Below are 7,726 nucleotides of genomic sequence, written 5' to 3'. Positions count from 1 at the left end.
AGTTCGAATGCAGCTTTTATTTCTGGAAATTCTTACCCGTTTCCATTGCAGGATTTTAATATATCAAAGACCTGTATTTGTCCTGAAATTTTTCCCATATGAATTTCCTTTAAGGCAGAATTTATCTTACAAGGGAATTAAAACAATTACAAATCACAAAAACTCAGAATAGATATGGTAAAGAGCTGATGAGATGAGAATTTACAATTTAACTGGCAAGAAAATCAGGTTACTTCTGTGACATGTAACATTTCCATAATCACAATATCAAGTGGTGATCTATCAACATATTAAAACTTTAGGAAATGCATAGAATCTCTAGAATAGTTACAGCATTTACCCAAATGTAACCCAAGGTTTATCATTGGTTTAAATCTTGTCAACAATTGCTAAAACCTTAGAAAGTTTTAAAACATATGCCTAAATATAATTAGGGATGTTAAACACCTGATAAAACAAAACACAGGAACTGAATTTTCAGGGCAGGCAAAGAGAAAACCATTTACACTCCCCCCCCCATTTACACTTTTTAACAGATCAATTAACCTAAGAAAATTTTGCCCTTTTAAACAGAGAGAAAACCAGCTTTTCTATACCAGTGTCTTTCCCTTTTTTATTTTTAAGCGTGCAGTCTTAAGATCTGAGTTTTCTGGGTTCCTCTCCCATCGTGAATGATGTCGCAAACAAAGGGAGGGGGATCTTTCAGATGCTGTCCTGCTCGTGTCCCTCGCGGGAACTTAGGAGCGTCTTAGCTAAGGTCTGTCCGTATCAACCCCGGACCAGGCTACTCCGTGGAGTAGATGACCGTTATGCCATATGACGTCCCACGAGACTCAGGGTGCAGCCCACTCAGACTCCGTAGCCGAAGCGGTGGAGCCACACAGACACATTCACACAGTCAGGCACTCTTCAGATTCAAACAGGTTGGACACCCTCCCCTTTTTGGGTATCCCTGGCTAATGGGAGGTGATCAGTCTCCCCTTTCACTCTTTACAAATAAGAGTGAGTTTCTATGGTTACAGGCAATGGAGGATGGTAACAGGGTGTTTTCGCAGTCCCTCAAGGTTGGGCTGCTTCCTTAATCTCTCAAGGCCAAATGGCCCTTTCACTTGGAAGTATAATCTATGTGGAGGCATGTCAGGAGAGTGCTAAATCACCTTGGAGGCTGTTTTCTTTCTTTTTCAGTCTGTCCTGACCATACCTAAAATTTCTTTTCTCGAGATTTCCCTTCATAAACCTTCTACAACTTTTCTTTGTATTCAGATTTTGTCCCAAGCCATTTCCTTTCAAACCACCATCTCATTTAGGACAAAATTACCTTCTCTTACCCTCAACAAAATGTATTCCCATTCCTTAAGTCTTTATTACATATCTTCTACTTTTTTTACATACAGAGTTGTTTCCCTTATTTCTATCAGTCTTAGTTACACTTAGCAGAATTTTGTACTCTTAGAAACACCTTAATCAGTTATTAACTAATTGTGAACTGTTACAACAGAATTCTTCAGATGGCAAATTTGTGAATCAGTTAAGCACAAAACATGTTTACCAACAGATTTCAAAAGCACAAACCTGGGGCGCCTGGGTGGCTCAGTGGGTTAAGCCGCTGCCTTCGGCTCAGGTCATGATCTCGGGTTCCTGGGATCGAGTCCCGCATCGGGCTCTCTGCTCGGTGGGGAGCCTGCTTCCCTTTCTCTCTCTCTGCCTGCCTCTCTGCCTACTTGTGAGCTCTGTCTGTCAAATAAATAAATAAAATCTTTAAAAAAAAAAAAAAAGCACAAACCTAGTTCCAGCAACCAGCGCTCTAGCATTTTATCCTGTTTGGTTAAGACCTAGATGTCCATAACTTAATTCCATTTGTCATCCAAGCAAAATTTAAACTTTCAGGTTAACAAAGACTTTGAAAGCTATCTCAGCAATTACCCATTAAAACTTTTAGACAGACAATTAACCATCAGTTTAGTCATTTCTTTGCTAATAGATTTCAACAGATTTTAACAGAAATAATGAGAGCTTATCTGATCTTAAGTAAACTATGAAGTTTCACATTTACTGCTGATAACTTAAAAGACATGTATCTCTTAATTAAACCAACAAACTTAACTTAGTTCCAATACTGATTTACGTTCCACCTGGGCCCACTCCACTTTGAATGTTTACCCGAGACACGGGTGGGAGGATCTGGAGTGGGGGGTGTTGGGTCCAGGGGCTGCTCTTCCTGCTCCCTGACAGTGAAGAGAGAAGGAGCCGTGGTGCATGATCTAGAGGCCGGTCATGCAGGCTGCATGCACGTTGGTGCAGAAACAGGAGAAGGGGAGACAGAAGAAACAAAGTGCTGCTAGAAGGCAGAGAAAGGATTCCTGGTTCTAGAGCTTATCAGCTCCAAGAGAGGATCAGACGCCATGCTTTCCTGCCAGCAAGGGGGAGGGGGTTAGGCAGTCCACATTGGGCCAGAGAGGGCAAGGAACTTCCCCGAAACAAAGGGAGTTTCGGCAGCTGCTTGGGAATATTCCTTACATCTCTGCCTCGAGTTAGACCAACACCAGTTGGCTCCAGTTATAGCCATTAACAGGGGAAGTGAGTGAGGGAAAAGCCCCACATCTATTAGGAGGAATGGAGAGATGAAAGAGTCCCCTCACTCTGCTTGCCCCATTCCTTCAAACACAACAAACAACAGACAACAAAAAGACAAGACAAAAACAACCGCAAACCCAGTGGCCCTCATCCAGAGCCTGCCCCGGGTGGGGGTTTTTCCAGCCCCTATAGGGGTTACCCGGCCCCCTACAACCAGACCTAGCGGCCTTTAACCTGCCACTGTAGGGAATTTTCTCGGTTGCCTATGAGCATCTGTTGACCCAGCGGGGAATTTTCTTGGTTCCTTACGTGCATCCGTAAACCCAACGGTTGTGGTCCCCTCAACACGCTCTTTGGTGGGGATTTTCCCTGTCCCCTAGATGCACTCACTGGTGGGGATTTTTTCAGTCCCCTGATTGCCTGGGAGGGCCCATACCCCTTGGCAATCCCCGCCCCCCCCCCCCGGGATGAGGCATCCCCGTACCCACTGCAGCCCTGGGAGCTATGCTGCGTCCAGCTTCTCCCCGGTGGGCTTTATTACCCTGGAGCTCCGCAGACAGACAGACAGACAAACAGATAGGATCTCAAGGGGTCTTGAGATCTTACCTCTGGAGGCTTTCTGATGCTGGCTCAGTCCTCGCCATTTTATCCCGGGATGAGCCCCCACTGAAAGGGTCCGTAGACAAAAGGACGAGACTGATACAAAGCGAAGGTCAAGCAAAGCTTTATTTCGCGCCAAGCATCGAGAATCAAACTGACCGGCCAAGGGCCGTCTCCTGCAAAGAGGCAACCCTCCCAGTCTCACAGACTAACTTTTATAGAGTAAAGGCCATGTGGTTGAGCTGGGCCACCCACAGGTGGCCAATTGAATTACATTCTACCCCATGATAGTCATCTAATTCAGCCTATGACCTTGGCTAGAATTGGCGCCTTTGTCTGGTGCCCAAAAGGTGGGGCCCACATTTTTGGGTGGTTAGGGAGGTGCTTTCCTGATTGGATGTCTCCACCTGGCCGAACATGTCCTTGGCGGGTAGGGAGGTAATACATGCGCATTCCCTCGATTGGACGTTTCTATCTGGCCGGACACGTCCTTGAATCTGGACTCCGTTATCGGGGGCTATTTGGCTGTATTTTACTAATTTTGTTTCTAAGCGCTCTCCTCTTGGGGCAAGGGGCAGGTTCAATCTAAGTTTACTGCATAAACAACAAAATGGCTCACTCTGGCTAAGTAGGCCCTTACACTTATAGATCAGTTATTTATTAATTTTTTTTGAATAATGGAGTCTAAATTGGTTATACATTGCTTTTGAAATTCATACTCATCTTTTGGTATGAATTCGTGGGCACTGATTACCCATTGTTGCCTTTATAAGTACTTTTATTCCTATGGTCATTTATAATGTATCTACCTTTACTTCTTCACCTGTCAATTTGTCGGTCTTTTCTCTATTGTTCTTAATTTAGTTCATGGGTTGTCAATGATGTTGATCTTTTCTGACAAACGACTCTTCCTATGGTTGATATATTCCTATTCTTTTGGTACTCTGTTTGGTTCATTTCAGTTTTCTGTTTCAGTTTCCATCATTCTGCTAATTTGGCACTCATGTGACCCTTTTCCTGATGGTTAGAGATAAAGGAAATTGATTTTTGAGACAGCAAATATTTGTGACCATACCGCAGAATTATATATTAGGATATATGGTCAGTATGTTGTGTTCCATGTTACGTTTCCATGGAGAAATGAAGTCCTGATAAATCCTTCTCAGCCATCTTTCTGACATTGTCTGATTGACTTGATGCTTCTATATTAGCATTCAAGGGTATATTCTTCTGAATGTAGTAAGTGCAATGATTTTTATTTTATTTGAAATCTTTCAGCTATATCTTCATCTGGCATGCAGAGTTTCCTCCAAAAGTGCATCATAGAAGGTTCTTTCCAGAACGGACCAATGCACAGATGCAAACATAGTGCTGTTGAGATTTTACACTTACACACAGACTGGGGCAATGATGGGGACAGTGAAGGGCATCAAAGAAATCCTGGATGATACACCCAAACAAAGGCAATTGCCCTTAATGAGAATCTCACTGCCCCAAATGGTGAAGGATATAAACTGCTGTGGAAAACCTCGCTTTTTAAGTCAACTGTTTCTTCAGAGCAGTGTGTTTCTGTCAGCACAAGCTCCAACCAGATATTCAAACATAGCTATTTGTGGACAGACCATTTGGAACTTCTGAAAAGTAACCTAGTCCATGATGAGAATAATGATTTGAGCCATTTGGAAGATAGGATTGGCCTGTCCTTTCAGCCAGATGTTTCTGATCATCAGAGATTTAGAAATGAAGAACAAAGTGCTCAGTGGGATCCATTCGAGAGGGGCTTCACAGATGAGTCAACCCTCCAGAATGACCAGAGGGTTTCCACTGGAGTCAGAATTGCTCAGTGCACTGAATCTCAGAAAACACTGGACCAGGGCTCCAGTGTTCACAGATGTGTCAGGGCTAGGTTTGCAGAGAACCATTATGAATGTGATAAATGTGGGGAAGTCTTTCATCCTAGCTCTAACCTCACTATACATAATGGTCAGCGTTTGGTACACAGTCCTCATAAATATAATGAATGGGGGAAAGCTTGTAACCAGTCCTCCAGTGTTGGTGATCATCAGAGAATTTATGAGGGAAAAAGCCCATTCACATCTAATAAATCAGAGACCATGTTTAGTCAGTCATCAAGCCTAAACATCAATGAGATAATCCCTTGGGGAAAGGAAACTTACATTTTTAAGAAATGTGGTAAATCCTTGGACTGTCACCCAACACTATCTCAACATTAGCAAATGCATATTGGAGAAAAAATGAAATATGAAGAAGGTGGTCAAATCTTTAGGGACTGTTCATCAATAAATGGACATAAGCAAATATGTACTAGAGGGAAACTTTACCAATGTCAAGAATTTGGAAAGTCACTTTACCACAGCTCAAAACTTACGCAACATTGTAGAATTCATACTGGAGAGAAACCTTACCAATGTGTAGAATGTGGGAAGGCCTTTAAACAGAACTCAGGGCTAACCCAACATCAGATAATTCATACTGGACAGAAACCTTACAAATGTCAAGAATGTGGCAAGGCCTTTAACATTATCTCAAGGCTTACTCATCATCACAGAATTCATCCTGGAAAGAAACCTTACAAATGTCCAGAATGTGGCAAGACCTTTAACTGGTCTTCAGACCTTACTCAACATCCCATAATTCATACAGAAGGGAACAGTTTACAATGTCAAGTATGTGGTAAGACTTTTAACTGGTGTTCAGACCTTACTCAACATCACCAAACTCATAGTGGAGAGAAACCATACCAATGTCAAGAATGTGGTATGGCCTTTAACCGGGCTTCAGCCCTTACTCATCATCATAAAATTCACAGTGGAGAGAAAACTTACCAATGTCAAGAATGTGGGAAGTCCTTTAAACAGAGCTCAGTGCTTACCCAACATCATGTAATTCATACTGGAGAAAAACCTTACAAATGTCAAGAATGTGCAAAGGCCTGTGTGTGTGTGTGTGTGTGTGTGTGCTCAAGAATCAATTAGATGGAGGACCTTTATTAGGAAGAGAACTGATCATGATGTGGGAAACAAAGGCAGAAGAAAACATACTAATTTCCTTATACCTACAGGTCGTTGACATATCCTTGAAACAGGCAGAATGACATTCCTCCAAGGACTCAACTGCCATGATGTTAATAGGTTGCTAATGGGAAAGGACAATCTTGATCTGAACTCCCCAACCCCCACCAGGATCCTGTAAGTCTAATTTAACATAAAACATTTCCTTTGGAAACTTCCCTTTTCTCTCAAACCCCCTAGCTACCTATTGGTAAACATTCTGCAAGCAGATGGCCCACGGATAAACATCAGAAGGGTCCCATGACTAAGGATTTTTGGTTGGTAATAAGTGACCTTTTCCCAAGAACTGATAGCACCCTCAAGGTTCTGGATACCTTGCTTCCAAAATTCCGTAGATACTTGTGCTACCTCAAACCCCTTCCAACTTGAAAGTATATAATGGGCCACGCCTCATGACAGAGTGTGGTATTTCTTTCCCTCAGTCCTGTCCCCATGCTTTCACAAAATCACCTTTTGCACCATAGACATCTCAAGAATTCTTTCCTTGCCATGGGTATCAAACCATAACATTATTTCCTACATGGATACCAGAGATTTAACAGTTTATATCTCAAACAGTTGCCTACCTCTAACAGACACATGAAAGAATGTTCAACATCATTAGCCATCAGGGAGATTCAAATCAAAGCCACATTGAGATACCACCTTACACCAGTTAGAATGGCCAAAATTACAAGACAGGAAAAAAGTTTTGGAGAGGATATGGAGAAAGGGGGACCCTCCTACACTATTGGTGGGAATGCAAGTTCGTGCAGTCACATTGGAAAACTGTGGAGATTCCTTGAGAAATTAAAAATAGAGCTACCCTGTGACCCTGCAATTGAATTCCTTGGTATTTACCCCAAAGATACAGATGTAGTGAAAAGAAGGGCCATTGGTACCCCAATGTTCATTGCAGTAATGGCCACAGTCACCAAAGTGTGCAAAGAGCCAAGATGACCTTCAACACCTGAATGGATAAAGAAGCTCTGGTCCATATATACAATGGAGTATTATGCCTTCATCAGAAAGGATGAATACCCAACTTTTTTATCAACATGGATGGGATTAGAGGAGATTATACTGAGTGAAATAAGTCAAGCAGAGAGAGTCAATTATCATATGGTTTCACTTATTTGTGGAGCATAAGGAATAACACGGGAGACATTAGGAGAAGAAGAAGAAAAGTGAGTTGGGGGATATTAGAGGGGGAGATGAAGCATGAGAGACTGTTGACTTTGAGAAAGAAACTGAGGGTTATGGAGGGGATGGGGTGGGGGATTGGGTGAACTTAGTGGTGGGTATTAAGGAGGGCATGTATTGCATGGAGCACTGGGTGTGGTGCATAAACAATGTTGGAACATTGGAAAAAAATAAAATTGCAAAAAAAAAAAAAAAGAAGAAGAAGAAGAAGAAGAGTTGCCTACCTGGAGGACAAACCATTGTTTGATAAATATTTCATCTTTCCTTTCTCCTCTGAA

This window comes from Enhydra lutris, unplaced genomic scaffold (assembly GCF_002288905.1).
Source record: "Enhydra lutris kenyoni isolate GAN:26980312 unplaced genomic scaffold, ASM228890v2 scaffoldscaffold111, whole genome shotgun sequence".
Taxonomy (NCBI): domain Eukaryota; kingdom Metazoa; phylum Chordata; class Mammalia; order Carnivora; family Mustelidae; genus Enhydra; species Enhydra lutris.
This window is presented reverse-complemented; position numbering follows the sequence as displayed.